This window comes from Anas acuta, chromosome 1, assembly GCF_963932015.1.
Source record: "Anas acuta chromosome 1, bAnaAcu1.1, whole genome shotgun sequence".
Classification (NCBI taxonomy): Eukaryota; Metazoa; Chordata; class Aves; order Anseriformes; family Anatidae; genus Anas; species Anas acuta.
This window is the reverse complement of record NC_088979.1, coordinates 74,883,807-74,901,459: the sequence shown is the minus strand read 5'-3', so window position 1 is coordinate 74,901,459 and position 17,653 is coordinate 74,883,807. Positions and strand designations below refer to the sequence as shown.

The window sequence follows — 17,653 nt, the reverse complement described above, 5'->3', positions numbered from 1 at the left end:
GTTCAACACTTATGTTGTAACATTTTTTATTAAAGCATTATTGTAATTCATGATACTAATAAAAATCAAGAGGAAAAGAGAAAAAGAAATCTGAGAGAGAGAATGACTGCTTGTTTCAAGGAAGTATGGTTAGCTCAGCTCTTCCAAATTAGCAGCTGTGTAGAGTTTAATGCAGCTCCTTGTTGCATGAATGTATAGATGGTGTATATAATTATTACTAGATTTTAAAAGGGGCCAAATGTAAGAGGCAGATGTGGTACAGTTTCTGCATTTGCCATTTTTCTTTGGGAAAAAGGCATGGGGAGGCTGAACTGTCAAAATGGTACTGCAAGAAGACAGATACTGCTAAGCTGATATCCTCCTCTTCCTGACTGGTGCACCACTTTATTGCCTCTCACACTGCATCTCATTCCTATGGGACTTTCGATAGGAATGAGGCAGGAGTGCTGTTATGTATGCCTTATATGAAATAGCTCTGCAAATACAGCAGAAGAAGTAGAATCATGTGCACCACAGTGCAAGTGATCAGCTCAGCAATCAAGAGCACTCAGTTGCAGATGATCAGCATTTGGGCAAAATATTTTATTAGAATAAACCCTTCTGCTTCTGAAAATGCTCCTTTAAATTGCCTGAAGTTCTTTAGGTACCCTGCTGAATCGATTTGGCCTAAAACAATGAAAAAGAAAACAAAGCAAATCAAAGTTTAAATACAGAAAACAATCAATTTTTAAACTAAGTTTTATTGAAAACTAAAATAAACAATAATTAGCAATGTCATTCCGGTTGTTGAGTTGATCCTAAAGAAACTATGATTTCTGCTTCACCAAACTAATTCCATCTTGGATGACTGATAATATTTCACTGTTTCTACTACTTACTTTCTCTCTGTGAATTCCACTCTAGAGGAAAAGAGGGGAACTGAGGGATATTAAATGCCTTTATTCAGCTCTTCTGAAGCACGCTACCTTCATGCACAGAACAGCTGGAAGTCAGGGGAGCCAAGGGAAGTGATCACCCTTCCTTTCCCAGAAGCAAACCTATTGCAGTCCCTTGGTGAGGACAAGAAACAAGTCTCTGCAGAAGTCTTGTTATAAAGCAGGTACTATACTGTAAAGATCAAGTTACATATTTTGGTTTTGCTCTGTGTGGATAAACTTTTTCCCTCCTGGTAGGGTATGGTTTTACTGTACAGCTGCATTTATTTACATGCCTTCCTGGAACTGCAAAAAATTCTTTGCCCAGATTTATAGGTTGGTATGTATGCAGCGGTTTGGCTTCTACTGAAGTTTTCTTCACAAACCAAACCCAGTTCTTATTGGTACATGAGGTGTGTGTGGCAGCAGTGCTACCACCTGTGTTTTGTAGCCTAACCAGTACTTCAGCATTTCTTCTCTCTACCTCTCCCCTCCTACCAGCTGGGAACTGCAGATAGGCACAGGACTTGCACAGAAACAGGCAGTAAATCATCACATTGTTTCCTTAGACCCAGGCAATTAGCAGTGCTGGTTTTGAAGCAGGAGGACTAGCAACACAGTCTTCCAGACAGACTTTGTTTTTACAGAGGTAAGGCAAACCATCAGCTGCATAAGATGAGGTGTTGAGAAATTTAGCTGTGGGGAGAGAGAGAGAAGCAAAGATGACAAGGAATGAAGATGGGTCAAATTCCTGATTTTATAGAAGTGTTTGCTATAACAAGTTTTGGAGCAGCTTTTAGTTATTAAGTGGACATGGTTAAAATGCACACAGCTTTGTGTGTGTGGTTGCAGTTTCTTTAAAACTATGGTAAAGGCAACTCTAGAAAGAAGCAGTATTTGCTCAAGAATGCATTTTCTCTGATCTTAATGTTACATGTTCAGTTTCAGAGAAAAGTTCCTACGTCTGTGGCTTTCACTGTCAACAGTAGATGGGAAAACCTTCACCCAAACTTTTGGCTCTCCTTAGGTGAAATTTCCTCCTGCTTCCTTTTTTTTTTTTTTTTTTTTTTTTTTTTTGTTTTGTTTTGTTTTGTTTGTTTGTTTCTTTGAACCAAAAGGAGCTCTCACCCTCTCTCTTTCTTCCCTTCTCTTATCAGCCTAGAAGCTGACAAGAGATGGATAAAACTACAGGTTATTTCAAATAATAATTGGCATATTTTCAAGATATTGGCAATAAGGCAGATATACACAGCAATCCTGCAAACTGTCACACATTTTTAACTTCAATTTAATTTCTGGCTTCATCCTAATTTGAGAGCATCCTAATTGGGTAGTCAATAGTGACTGAGAAACAGTGGCCTGAATTTACTGAGGGTATAATTCTGAGTTTGGCTGTGGCTTGAGATCTATCTGAGTAAGATGAGTCTGAGAAACTCTGAGCTTTCTGTTCTCAAGGTCTTCCCTTAGCAACTTACAAATGTCACTGTTTATGACACTGGCAGCATTTAGAAGCTATAAAGCTATTGCCCTAGAAATCATTTTTATAATGTACAACCATTCAGTTTCAGACAGTGTAAATCAAAAAGAAAAACAGTTGAGTAAATTCTAGCTCTATCTTGAATAAATAAATGGCCTTTTTTGTTTTGTTTTGTTTTGCCAAATTCCGGGAGCTAAATTTCAGTCCAAGCAATTTTAGTTTCAGCTAACTCTCTCCGCCTGCAATTAGTGTGAACAGTTTACAAAAGGGGTTGAAATTATCTCAGAACCATTTCCTTCAATTTAGATTTAGCCATTTGTCTAGTGGATAAAAGGGCTCTGTTTCTGATGGGCTGACCTCCATTTATCAAGTGAATTTCTTGATCTTCTCGCAAATGTCAAACTGTATAAGAATGCTTTAAGAGAAACAAATGATGCAGCCAGTTGAACTAACTCAGGAAAATAAAATATCTGCCAGAATTGTTTCTCCCAGAATATGGGAGTGGCTGGAATACTCTGGGGCAACACCACAGAAGAGCATTTAAAGCCAGCAAGAAGAACAAATTTTTAAAGAAGCAGTTGCCAGAGTAGAAGGGGAACCCTGTGGTTTGATCAAGTCGCTTAGTGAAAATAAAAACAAAATACTTAATCTGTCTTTAAAATATATGAAGTGAATCAGCCTCTGTAAGTAACCTTGCTGAGCAGAGCTGTTAAATTACTGAGCATTCACTTAATGCTCCATCTCATCTTGTTTAATAGACTCATCCAAGGAAGCAAACGGGTAAGCAGGAGGATGGGCCATGTGCACGAGCAGTTCTTATAGTGCTCTGATGAGCTGTCTCAGAAATACCAGTGCAGAATTTCAGGCTTTAAACGATCACTATTTAACCCTTACTTTATAGTGATACCCCAAATTATAAGCCTTATCTTAATTGCTTCCAGGTGCTAGATTTTCCACAAATAATTCATAAATGATTGTCCCTGCTCCAAAATAAGACTGTAAGAATGATGAACATTTTATAATAAGTAATGAAAATCTTTGAAACCCCTACCGTATCTAGTAAAATTAGCTGATCCAAATTCTGGATTTTTATTTTCAGGCCACCTGCCTGGACAGTATTCTAACTTTTTTTTTTTTTTTCTTTCTTTCCTTCCTTCCTTCCTTGTGTGTGCAGGTTTTTTTTTTTTTTTTTTTTTTTTTCCATTCTCTCTTCTGTCATTATTGACTTTATGTCTTTATAGTGTAGGAGTATCTCCTTCCCCATTTTGCTGAGCATGAAGGTAGATTTTAGCTTCAATAAGTGCAGATAGGCATTGCAGATTGATTGTAAGAAGTAGTCTGTTTTGTAGGACAAAAGAAATCCAAAGAACAGTATAATTTGTAATGGAACAGAACTGTGCTCTCTTTGAACTGTATGTATTGCATTTCACGTTCCCTTTATGGCCTTTCTCAAAGCATTAATAGAGGTTTCCTTTGGACTGAAGGGGTGTTTAACCTCTGCATTAGGAGTAAATTACTGAACTCCTGTGTAATCTTTCCCATTCACTGTCTTGAATGGCCAAATGAGTATAATGCTGAAGTAGGAATGCTTTAGTGAGAGTGCATTTAAGCAAGTCCTCTTTCAAGCAGTGGTACAGCAGGAAAAAAACAAAAACAAAACAAAACAAAAAACAGTTGTCGCCCCCCCCCCCTCCAAAAATCTAGAATATCCTTAGATCCTTTGTCAGTTAAAACTGAAAATAAAGGAAATTAATATTAATCCTGAATATTAATCTTTAATTGTCTAAAATGTAAGTGTCTGCATCTGAGCTAATCACCCAACTCTCTGTTAGTCAGGGGAAATCTGGTTAACATGGTCAACTGTGTTTAAGATCTGATTAATCAAATGTAGGTGGCTAATACAGGAATGTGATAAAAGACCTCCAATCTATAGAGGTCGATACTATTCGTTATATCTCATATCCTTAAAGTATATGTTAAAAACACCCATATTTAGTCATGCAAAATCACCTTTTTTTGTGAGTTCTTGCTGAACAGTTTCTGGAAAATTTGAAGTTACACCATCTTAGCAAATGTTTCTGCATGTCTTCCTTTCAGGCAGCTTTATAAGCTGTAAATGTGCATATATAAATCCAAATATCTACCCACACAAAAACTCTCCTTTCCAGGAAAGTATTGCGTTGGCTTCTGGTTATCACAAACATTAAATGCCTGCCCATGTGTTTCTCTCAGTTCTAGGCAAAGCACTGAGCAAAAGTGATTAACAGCAAGTAATTGTAATCCATCTAAGAGTAATTCTTTATCTGCCTTGCTGAGAATTAATCCTGCAAACATGAGATCTCTACTTTTGTCTGGGTATCTCTGAGACACCATGGGAATGGGATGTAGGAGAGTTTTGGTCGTCCTTCAAGAGCAGTGATAGTACTACTGACACCCTGAAATCAGAATATCGGAACAAATTTCTTTTGCTGCTCTGGTGAATGTTCTGATCTGCTTGTAATGTTGCAGGAGTCTCAGCCTGCTGTTTAAAAGCCACCAGGACACTTTTGGTTGATGTGTACAGGATTCTGTTTTAACTAGGTGGTAACACGCCCTTTCCTTTAGAAGGTGCAGAGTCCACTAGAGCTTCAAGCTGAAGCTGGAGGGTGCCTGACCTCTCCCTTGTACTGCCCTGGTACTACAGGAGGATGCTGCAGCTTCCTAGCTGGCTAGACATATGTATGTAAGGAAAGCACATAAATGCATACAATCTGCATATTTCTTTTTTCTTTCAACTACTTAAACATTTTACAGTTTAATCTCTATCACAGCAGGTTGATGTAGTATGTATAGAATTAAGATGAAAAAGAAATCTAAAATTAAGATTTTTAAATGGAAAATCATTTTAGTGAAGTTCACCTGATGATAACAGATATGGAGATTAAGTCTTTCATGTGATTCTGTCTAAGACAAGGGGCTGCCTGCAGTTGTTATATCTCCTTTTTTAGTCCAAAATACAATGGAAGAGATATGTTCCAGCCACAGGTTAGAATAGTGAAGTTATTCTAACAATGTGGATTTTAATTTGAGCAGTGGCTTCAGCCCTAGGGTGCATGTTAACTTCTGTTCCAGCCTCACTCCCTTGCTACTTTAGCCCAAGTTAGTCAAATTGTTTTAGGCAGCCTAAAATGAGAACATACTTTTTTTTTTTTTTTTTTTTTTTTTTTTTTGTGTGTGTGTGTGTGTGTGGAATAAACATCCCTAGTGTGAAACAACTAAAACTTACTGAATATCACTAAGATATTCACAGTTTTTAGCCTCTAAATCTAGCTTTGAGAGTTGTAGCATTTGTGGACTTTTTTTTTTTTTTTTAATTTTTTTTTTTTTCTTCTATAGGAATATGACAAAGGAAAATGGAAGCTCCCAGTAACCACTTCAAAAATGAGCTAGTAAGGAAATCCATTAACTGCTCTTCTTATCTCACTCCTTTGGAATCAGATATGTCCCTGGGAATTACTGTGCTGTGCATATAGCAGCAGTTCAATCACAGGAACTAGAAGACTGTAACAGGTAATATAGGTAATACTATACCAAAGTGAGAAAGGCAAAAATTGGGATGAAGTATTAAATCTACGTAATAATATCTATTATTATTACTGTCACTTAGCTCTCATATTAAGTCAGAAACTGCACAAACCAGAATTTTTATGCACTTACAGCCAGCCTATGGTGGTGTTGCTAAATGGAGTAATCCCCCTGCCCCTACTTTCATCTGTGTGTCCCCATGCCCTTCCTTGTCTGGATATGAACAATTACCTAATTGCATGAAGATGCAGAAGGAAGATCTGATGTAGCTGAAAGGCTTTAGGTGGCAGAATGTATTTAGGTCTTGATTCTCAGCTGGATCTGAGCTGCGGTAGGTCATTGCACAACTGTGTGAATGGTGGTGCTGACAATAAGCAGGGGCTCAGCCCTATAGCTTGGGTTTAGGAGGAGAGTGAGAAACTTTTCACCTTTGGTAGGACTTTGGATTGGTTTAAGCCATCTACAAAAACGTACTTGTTAAATATGATTTGAGGGTAGAAGAGGGAAAACACCCATCATTTATGGTAAATGCATTTGTCACATATCTTTCAGCGGGGTGGTTTAGAAGACATGGTGAAGAAGTGACTATTTCATCCTCTATTAACTGGAGATCCCCTGTTGCTGGGTCTCATGTCACTGCTGATCCAGAGATCATTTCTGCCTGCGTAGAATAACAATGAATGAAGCCTGATATTAAGGCTGTAGTCCTTCAGGTAGTTATTCTCATATGTTGACATCCTGTGAACCTAAAATGTATTAAATAACTACATTTCTTCTCTAGCACAAATCAGACTATCAATGTACAGATATATAAACCTATATTTTTAAGTATGTGCCAGTGGGATAAGAGAGAAAGTGAATGAAAGTACGGAATCAAATGCTATTTACATTTTCCCCCATTTCTTTTGGGGCTGAAGAAAGGAAAGAATTTCTGAAAACATTTTCCAGTTCCATTAAAAACCCCAACCCACTATCCCACTTGTTATTTACCTACAAAAAGACATTGTAGTGTCTGGGTTCTGTGCTACTTACTTGTAGCCTGCTTAAGAAACTAGTCAGTAGACAGTTTGATCTGACTGTGACTGTGGGTCTCACTTAGTGTGATTAGACACAAGGCCAAAGACCTTCCAGAGATCCTCTGGATTATCAAAGGATAGGTGGCTGAAAGAGTAGGGACTCTTTTCATTCACTTGAGAGAAAAGCTGCAGCATGAGCTGTTATAAGGCATCAGAGAATCTGATGTCTGCTGGGAGGGTGCTTTCTGAATGCCACCACTTTGGGAAAAATTGAAGTGTGTCCTCACCTACCTGACACAAATTCGTGAGAAGACAGCTTTCATTGGTTTCTCATAACTGCATCTCAATGTAATATCTTTTCTAGTTCTTAGGTGGCTTCTTTTGATGGGTGGAATAAATGTTACCACAACTGCTACCAACCTTGGTGTGAAAAGCTGTACAGATCACGAATTTTCATCTGACGTAGGTTCTTCAAGTGTCCTTGGGTTCTGGAAAGGACTTAAGTAGCATTTGGATGCAGGGCTAGGCTTACATCTGAACAAATAGACATTTTTTTTTTCCTAGGAATTTTCTGAGCTCTCAGTTGGGTTGAAAGCATCTGTCCGGGTACCAACCAGAGCCACCGGCCCACTTGTGCAGGGGCGGAGGTGCGAGGCTGGGGCTGCAGTGGCCCCTAGCGGGGGAGGCTTTGTCATCGCGGAGCCTCTGTCGCAGGGGCTGCGCACAGCTTCTGCACAGGCACCTCCTGCCGAATGGGAGGTGACCTCAGAAGGGGAGAACCCCAGCTTGCTAGGTTTTCAATTTTCATTTGCCAGCTTTCAATTTTCCATCTGATTTTCAAATGTTGTTCAATAAAAATGTTGGTAGAAAGCTCTGTTGGAAAGTCACAGCAATTTGTTCTACAGTATGACCTTGCACTTGTTTCCACATGCATTGTCGTTCCTCAAAAAAGTCTTAGCAGATTTTACAACCATGAATTAATGATATTTAGTAGATCTAAAAAATGCTACAAACTCATTTATTGGACAATATTGCCATTTAATCCCTGCCAGAATTGATCTTTCACAGTTCACTGAGGTATTCTTTTTGTCATAAGTAGCTGCATATGCAGAGACCAGGAATTTTTCCCTGAAGGAAGTAGGAGACATTCCTGATGATGCTGATGTGTCAAAAAATATAGGTCCCCCTGTCTTTCCTGTGCCTTGTGGTGCAGTGGGCCCAGGTACAGGAGAGGTGGTTGTTTTTCTTGCTATTTTCAACTCTTCTCTCTTGTGGCTGGAGCTGCTGCCTGAAGGCAGTTCCTTAGCTCAGGAGTGCTAATCCCTTACTGGCAATTCCAAACCATTAAAGAAGAAATATCCTAATTTGCAGGAGGGAAAACCTGTTGCCATCAGAATAATTAATTGCTGAATGGAAAATTATGGAAAATATATTCATTAGTAAGGATACCTTCATGTATCAGTTACCTAATTTTAGACTATTTGTATTTTCTGGGGTATGGCATATTTATAAATGTAGCTAAAACATATAGAATACAGAATATCAGAACTCATTGGTATGCTGGTTAAAAGCCAAAGTACCACACAGAAAAAGTAGGTTTTGTACACGGGCAAAAAAAGTCTCTCAACTTGTTTTTCTTCTTAGTTATGAAACATTCATCACTAGATATAGAATTTTCTTTGAAGCACATTGTGCAAAATTTTTGGTGATTCCTGAACTCAATTTGTAGTCTATAGGGGTTGGAAAACATTCCTAACAAGAGAGAAATTTAGTTCCATTCAAAGAGAAACAGTGAAAAGGGCTGCTCAAAGTTTAGGTAGCTGTAGTGTTACCCCTTTAGGCATTTCTGTTAATAAAAACGTACTCGTGCTGCATTGCTTTCATTGCCAGGGCAGCCTCTCAGCGATGCTGCTCTGCTAAACACTTCTCTCCTCCTTACCAAGGATTTTATGCTTCCTCTTGGTTACCCTACTCAGAGCTGTAATGCCAACACACATAGCCCAGCTGTGGTCATGCAGAAGCTGTGTCATGCCTTCTGACTTGATCTGTGTCACTGGAAGTATTTCAGCTGAATTGAGTGAATATTGAGGCAGATTCTAAATATCCAGCAAAGTGTCTACCCCACAGGCATTTTAGCTATGTTCATATGGACTGAATGCTCACTAAAGCCTTAGGCAATAACATAAATACTCAGCAAGGAATAAGGGCAGATGCACAGGCAATTAGGATCAGTCTTATAAATATATTAATGTAATTTGTGGATTATACCAATTTGTGAGAAATAGAAATACCAGTGAGAAAAAATATGTTAAAATACAACTGAGAAAATTACTACTAATAAAGGCTTTGGGAGAAAATATACAGTCTGAAAATAGATCAAGAGTTTAACATAAAAAATAAGTACATATACAAATAGTGAAACAGTCCAGATGGGAAAAGTTCAGATGAAGGAAAAACCAAAGATGCTACCTTGAAAGGAACTGGAGGTAACAGAGAAATCTAGAGTTGACACTGAAGAACAAACTAGGCATGACCTTACCTCTGATTTATGTATTATGTGGTATGGGAATAAAAGAAATGAGAATTACCTTTAGGCTATATAGAGATATGAGGGAGAAGTGAGAGTCCCTCTGTGTGTGTGACAAAACAGGACCTATTTCATCATGCTCTGAGCATCCTGTTACCGAAAATACATTACCAGAATGTGATCTGAAGAGAGCAAACCAGAAAAAATAGTGAACAAAGAGAACTGAGCATACCAAGCTTGACTGAATCATAATTAAATGAGTATCATAATAATCTGTATTGAAAGGGTTAAGTGCTGAGAAGGAATGTGATGAGAAATAATGACATGAAATTAAAGAAAGAGAAATTAGATGTAATATTATGAATAATTTGAACTGAACAGACTGAGCAATTGTGGGTAAAAGAGAGATTTTGGCCAACGGCACCAGGGAAAACCCTCATTTTTACACATTTTTAATGTCCACAGAACAGAAGGAGTCAGGCTTTTAATGTCTCACTTAAAAAATGCATGCAGATGGTGTTTTTTCATGCATTTGAAAAATGAATTTCTACATTTTGATTATGTTGTCATTAGCAGTAGCCTTACTCAGTAATTAGGAAGCTGGTTACTAGCATGTGTGAGAGAGATATATTGAGAAAGGAGGATGTTATCTCTTTGTTTCCACAGGGATATAATTAAATGCAACCAGCAACATCATGAAAACAGTAGAAGAAATTCAAACAATAACTATGTTAACTGGAAATGGCTTATTGTTCAGTGAAAAACAGCTGATCTCCATCAGAAACAGCCACTTTAATTGCCAGTGCTTACTGTGGCCAAGAAAGAAAAGGAAATTCCATAAGAAAAGGGTTTTCCCTTTACTAAATGCAGTCTCTTTCCTAGGTAAGTAGCTCTGAATTAACTCCAATTTGGACATGAAGCTCTATGTAACAGAGTATTCCAGGTGAGTTTTTCTTTCATTCCCGTGTTAAACTGCTTAAGACAGGGGAGAAAAAGCCAGATACCACAAAGTAGGCTGCGTGGCACTGGAGGAGAAGGTAAGAGCAGAGCAGAGGGCTGCAAGAGCCTTTCCTCTCTGGAAAGCAGCTGCTGCTCCAGGAGCGGCATGCTCATTCGGCAGCAGCCAAAAGTCAGGCCTGCCTGCTGCCCGCTCTTTTCTCCAAACAACGTTTTTGGTTCTCAGAATGAAAAAAAAACACAACAAAACAACAACAAAGTAAACACAACCTGAACCCTTTGGTGCTCTTGGAAAGGGAAACAATGGGTTCTTCTCAGTGAGAGCTTCATTCCAAGCCACAGATTGTGCATGCGCAATTTTTGTTATTGTCATTCTCAGCTTTAGGACTGTATGAATTTCACAGGAGGTGAGCACCTGTGTCTTTTACAGCCTGTGTTAAGTATTTAGTTATTACTGAATATCTCAAATGTACCAAAGCATGTACAGGGCTCTGCCCAGAAAACTTCTGCTCATCCAGGGGAGCTCCCAGCTCAGGAGGCTGGAGCTCCACAGCTTCTGATGGGACCTCTGTGGAGCCATGAGCATCCAGGCATGCCTGCAGAGACTGCTGTTATGAACAAGAAATCATCGAAGCATGCAATCTGCTGTCTTCACTACCTCTTACAGAATTACTGTGGTCCTTTCTGATCATCCTCATTGCTTTCTTGCAATCTTCCCTTTAATATATGAAAGAGCTGCTGACAAGGATCTCTGGACTTCCTACTGTAACCTTTTTACCTCTCAATACACCAAATCCCCTCAGTAGTTTTTTAATCTTTTTCATCAAATTCAAAAACCTGTCTTCACATTGTCTGGGCTATCTGTAATGTGACCCATGCATTTCTATTTTAATTTGCTTGAAAATCCTATTTCGTTCTGGCTTTCTATTATCGTCCTCATCCTCTCACCCTGCTCCTCCCTGCATCTACTTTTTCTACTTTTAGTTTCAGACTTTCTTTCTCATCAAAATCCATTTTTTGTACTGATCAGTGGGATCTCTTCCCCTTAAAATCTTTCCTTTAATTGATCCCTTGTGTAGTTAACTGAGATTTTTCTATGCTTTTCCAGTTAAAGCCATTTTTATTGTGGGCTCCTTACAAACCCCATTCTCTGGGGAAAGATCTGGCTTTTCCTCCATTTCTGGGTTTAATACTGGTTTGGCTGCAATTCACTCAGGGGAAGAGGTCTTTGGCAGGCTGAAGTTTGGCCATAGGGAGGAAAAAAGGAGCAGACTGTGCCAAAGTATAAACAGAATGGTGGAATTTCCCAGCATTTTTCATGGGCTACTGGTTGGACCAAGAGCTAAATGTCTGAAATAAATCTTACAATACAGTCCACTCACCAAGACCACGTGTATCATCCGGATGCACATCGGTTCCTCTTTTGAAAAGCCTCAAGTAATTGCACTGCAGAAGAGCTTTGTTTTAGTTTGAACTTTTAACACTGCAGGGTTGGGAAGCAGAAGTCATCTGCTGTAAAATTGGCTGAGTGCTTTCCTTCACTGAGGAAATCAATGGTATTTTAAAAGTAAACTGCTCTGAACATAGGTGTTGCAGCATTAATCTTTTTTTTTTTTTTTTTTTTCCTCAAGTTGCCACAGCAACATAAAATTTTCCTTTCCCCCACATTAGCTTCCCTAAAATACACTTCATAAATTGTCTCTGAAAAAAAACCCTCATATCATGCTGACAAATTGTGATGTTTGCTCTCTTAGCATTTGGTCTTCTGAGGAGTTAGGAATATTAGAGCAAGGCTACCTGATGTGCAAAGAATGCAGACTGTACAAATTTGGCCTTAAGTAATGGGATGGAGATGACAAGCTGAAGTTGAATTAGTTGCTATCTCTAGGCAGGAGAGGAGCCTAGAAAAACCTCCAAATAGTCTGGCACTACTCTGTAGAGCCTAGTGTAACTGGGGTTTAGGCAGCCTGCCCATTTTCTACATTCAGAAGACAATCACTGACCTATTGGATATGTTATAAGGCAATATGTTTTAAAAGAAGGGTTTCTTTCATGCTTTTCTCTTACACCTTTGCAAGAGTGGTAGCAGCTCCAGCAGGTTTTGAATCAAATATCAAGGGCATATACATTATTCAATGAAAGAAAAAAATCTTTGAAAAGGTCAGGGTAAAGAGGAATTTGTCTTAGCCATCCTTTGTTGAAGGAGCTATTTCATTTAGAGTAAATGTTAAAATCATTTTAATTTGTGAGGTTTTGAAATCGAAACAGTCCTGATTTGTTGATAAAAAAATCCACATCCGTAAATAGTTCCATGTTTCTTAACACTTTTTTTTTTGTTGTTGTTGTTTTTTCTTTTTCTGGTGCCCCTCATCATGGGGTAAATCTCTATAGGTGAGAATAATTCCGCACCTTGCCAGTTGATGGGTACAGATTTAGCTGTGATGGCTATATTCCACTATATTCCACAAAGTTAGGGTTCATCTGCATTCACACATGCCTGTGTACCTCACGAAGTGCAATGATTTTTTATTATTTAAGTGGGAGCATGGACTGTGTTGATGGTTGGGCCTCAGTGAACTTTTTTGCACATCTCTTTTTGCTAAGGGCATTCTTCATGTTTTAAGAGGTTAAGTGAGAATGCCAGGGTGAAGAGAGGGAAAGGTGGGAAGGATCAAGGGAAGGTTTTGTGAAAGTAACAATTTTCATCTGTGAGAAGCTTATAGCACCTTGTGTCTATTTTTGAACTGTATAAGTTGTAAATAAAGACTAAATTTGCCTTGAAAAAAGGTAGATATGCTGACTTGGAACAACAACAAAACCCACAAAACACACCGAATCACCTGTATAAAAAACTTGGCGAATAAAATTGACCTTCCCTGCTACTGCCATCATTTCTGCTTACCTTCTAACCGTGTTGTACATTAGTACCTCTAGAAATAGTAAGGGCAGGGGAGGAAAGGTTGATTCTGTTCTCTCTGGTGATAAATAGAACACTTAATAGATGACAAATTAGGGAATATTGAATCTCTGGAGGCCTAATCAAATGTGAATCAAGTCAGACCCCAGTGAGCATGGGATAAAATGCCAGCTGGTGTATTGCCTTTCCATGCCAGCTGGTATTTCATCCTTTAATGCATTGTTATCAGTTTTAATACAGCTAATACTTGCATTAAAAAAAAAAAAAAAAAAAAAAAGCTACCTCAAACCACAGGTGTAAGTTTAATAAATGCTGTTCCTTGTGGAAAAGTACTATAATACTGAGTAGAAGTGGAATTGATAGACATTTAGCTATCCTAAAAAACTGAAGAGACAATTACAACACCAGTCTGGCACCTGAGTTTCTGTGGAAAGTTTATGCCTGTGTCATAATGAGTCAATTTTGATCCAACACGGAAGCACGAGTCTGTAGTCTGGATGGAGAAATTCTATTAAGCAACTATTTTCTATATTTTTTTTCCCCAAGAGAAATAAATTTCAAGATATTTATGATTTTCATATATTCTTACTATATCATTTTGGCTTACTTAATGCTATGGAAAAATTGGTATGATGTTGGGTAATACATGTATATCTTGTATAAAAACCCTAAACCCATGGGCATGCACTTGAATAAATGCATGCCCAATCATTCAGTATAACACTCACCTAACTCCTTTTCTTTTGGTATTTTGTTGTGATGTATGAAAACAATTGTGCTACATGTGCAATGTTTATAAAGGAAATCAAAACTGTCATTTATTGTAAAAGCAGCTAAACAGTCCTGTGGAAATAAAAGCACATATTGTGCCAGTTTCAAGAACAATAGAAATGAAGAAAGTTTTTCTTTAAAATCTGTTATAAAAAACAGTATCGGACCTCAGTGAGACATTTTCCTCATTCCTTTCAACACAAACTGAGTTATAGTTTGCTTCTCTAAGTATGAGATTTTTGATGAAACCATTCCAGCTTTTCTTTTCTACACCATGGTAAATTATTTCAGAACTGCTTCTTTACATGGAACTGTACAGTTGTCTGCTCTGTTCTAAAAGTATTCTAAATCTGAGGTATCAATTTTACATCCCCTGAAGCCATCTCTAAGCCACATAGAACTTCACAGAAGTTAATGGGTTTGACCTAGAATTTCAGGAGTCAAGAGGGGAAAATGAGTATCATTAGAAAATCTTGAAAAATGCATATTTCATTTCAGAACAATGAAAACATTTTTATTGTTTTGGATCTGGTTAGAAAGGGAAAGAATTATGAATACATTTTAGTGATTTTTGGGACCTTTTCATTTTTTCCAGCATTTAAAAATGTTTTATTCTGTTAATAAGAAATAAATTATCAAATGAACTTATAAAAAGGTTTTACAAATGCACTTATAAAAGGTTTGACTACTCATTCACATAGGTCCCTTACTCTTCCATCTGAGGGAGGGCTTATTTAGAGGGCTGTGTTGCTTATTTCTTACTTGCTAATAATGTGATTTGCATTGCTCACCACAAACAGGATGCAATCCTGGCACCTTTCAAGTCAGTATCTGAAAATCTCACTGACACATCTAAGTGGCATAATCAGAAAAGATAGTATAAATGGCAAAACTATTCCTCACTGAAGGCCAAATCAAAAGAAGTATTTTTACATCTATTAGAAGTACAGAATGTGAATAATGTCTCCCTTCAAGGATCACCTGGTGCTTTGACAATCATTGATTTCACAAGCTCGTATAACTCACTGGCTACAGTTCTTCTGGCCAACACCACAAAAAGCATACTTTTCACAGATGCACTCTTCAAAAAAGTGAAATTAAATATATTGCACTCAAAGAGACAATGCTACAAAAAACATCAATGTTGCTACAAAATGATGGTCTCAAAATAACAGCATATTTTTAAATTCTAGGAAAATAATTTCTTACTTTTCTTCATGCGTGTGTCCATAGGACAAATACATTAACTTTGGACAGTGCAGCATGTGGGGCTTCACAGGCATTTTGAAAGTATGGCTTGACATGCTGACGTGCCTTTTGGCAAGCATCTTGAGAGAGAAGCTAAAAAAAGAAATAGAGTAGGTTGTCTAAGTAATTTCTGGCTTACTACAATGTTCTTTAAAATGATATTAAAGTGATGCAATGATACAGTATTGTATAAGTATAGTTTCTTGTTGTCTGATGTCATCTTAAAATTTCTCAGGGGAAAAAAAAGAGTGTGAATGAGATAGTGAGACAGCGCCAGAGCACCATGTGTTTTTACAACACAGCATCCATTATACATGAGTAAAATAGCAGTTGCTCAGCTGCAATCATGGTAGGCATGAGTGCTTCTCTTATAAACTCATATTTCATTTATTCATTTAATTTTTCATTCCAAGACCCTGAGCCTCCACACATTTCTGTGCAAGTATAACCATGCACCTGAATGGTTATGGTGACTTTAGACAGGATTATGCACATGAAGAAATTTAAGCATGAGGACAGAGTGTTTACAGGAATGAGGCCAAAAGCTGTAGATAGTTGAGCTGGGAAAGTTGGCAACAGTAGAGTAATGTAAACATTTAAATGCAGAAACAGAAATGCAGAGTACAACATTCCTTTCTATATCCCTTTGGCAATTCCTGACTTCCTTTCCCTTTTTCATGCTGCAAACTAAATACTGGATGAAAGTTTTGGTCCTTATTCATGGATAGCGGGAAAAATACTGCCATTACTTGCAAAGACACTTTGATGCATTCCTGTCTTTCTTCTCCAGATAAATTGTGTATTTATTCATAAAAATACTTTTTTTCTATGCAAGTAAGTTTATCTAGTTCATGTGTTAGAAGAATGAGGGTTAGCCTGCTGTTTCACATTCTTTATCTCTCACCATCAATCAAAAAGTATATTAAAAAACATACAAGGAGCCCAGCATCTCAAACTGTACAACTCACCTTGTCACCAGCTGATTGCAGATGGATGCTATGTGCCACTGCATTCACTTGGCCTCCCCTGTGTTCATTTGCGTTAACAAGTAATAATGATGTTAAGACTAACTTGGCAAGATCATTCTTTCCACAATTTATGGGATAGCTGTTTATTAAAAGAGAGATGGACTATTTTGTGTTATTATTAAATTTTGAAGCCCCCAACACTGTCAGGCAAACAACAGATGCTCAGTGAGCAGCATTTGGTAGGTTGGGACTTTCTCTGTTGCACTGGAGTTCTGCTTTTGCCCATCCTGGTAGAGTGGAAACCTCTGAAAGTACCAGAGTCCTACATTGTTACAGTCAACTTAATTGCTGGAACATGTGTTTGGTTTCAGATCAATTGTTATCAGGAGTAAGTGTCATGAGAAAATTGATATACATGACAATTTATTTCCTCAGACATCTGTAAAATGCTACACGCTTTGCAGATTGAGATGTAACATTTGGCTCACATTAGTACTGGAAAGCCAAGGTGTAACAAGCATTGGTTCAGTTGTTCAATAATAATTTTTTCCATGCAATGAATCCTCCTTATCTTTCATTAACTGCCAATCAGGCCTTCCAGCTGCCATGTGCCAAAAAATATTCTTGGTTATTAGCATTAACGCTACCATTAAAGCTCAGACTGAGACACGAAGGAAAGTGCTCTTTCCCAGAAAAAATACATTTTTGCTTCTGTCTGCTGGAAAAAACATTTGAGAAATTGTACTTATATCTCTAAGATCTGTGAAGTGCTGTGAGAGTGATCAGACTAAAGCTTAATAAGCAAAAGGCTGCTACACACAATACAATGCAATATGAAGTGCTAATGCTTATGCTATAGAAAGAGATGATAGTTTGGCACATAGTGTATATCTTACAATCTGATCAATACTCCAGCAGAAGTGCTTATTTAACATACATGTATTTTGATAGGACTTAGTGTGAAGGAAAGCTTTACTGTGCAATTACTTTCTGATAGGGTTCAAGTGGTTTTAACTTTTACAAACTGCTTCCCTTATTGGTGAAAAAAGTGGAGGCTGGAGACAGAGAACAAATAACAGATCGTGTAAGAAGACATTGCTATCTTCCCTACCTCCTGTTTGCTGCGGGTGTTTCTCTCTCCCCGTATCAGACATGCACATTAGCATCAGTGCATAGGAAGTTAGGCACGTCACAGTGATTTGATCTGAAGTGTTGAGTACTACAGCTCGGCATACACACTAGGTCGAGGCTCTGGCAGGAGTGAGATGTGGCTGAAACAGGAGATGTTTCACCT

At 38.0% G+C, this 17,653-nt stretch overlaps 1 long non-coding RNA gene across 1 annotated transcript in view; it reads left to right on the top strand.

Annotated features, from left to right (window-relative positions):
• LOC137850161 (uncharacterized) overlaps positions 1-7,841 on the top strand; it is an 89,691-nt gene extending 81,850 nt beyond the window's left edge. Inside the window, exons 3-5 of the long non-coding RNA XR_011092311.1 lie at positions 5,767-5,940; positions 7,336-7,433; positions 7,536-7,841. This is a non-coding gene — a long non-coding RNA (uncharacterized lncRNA). The remainder of the gene's footprint in view (positions 1-5,766; positions 5,941-7,335; positions 7,434-7,535) is intronic.
• The last annotated feature ends 9,812 nt before the right edge of the window (positions 7,842-17,653 follow it).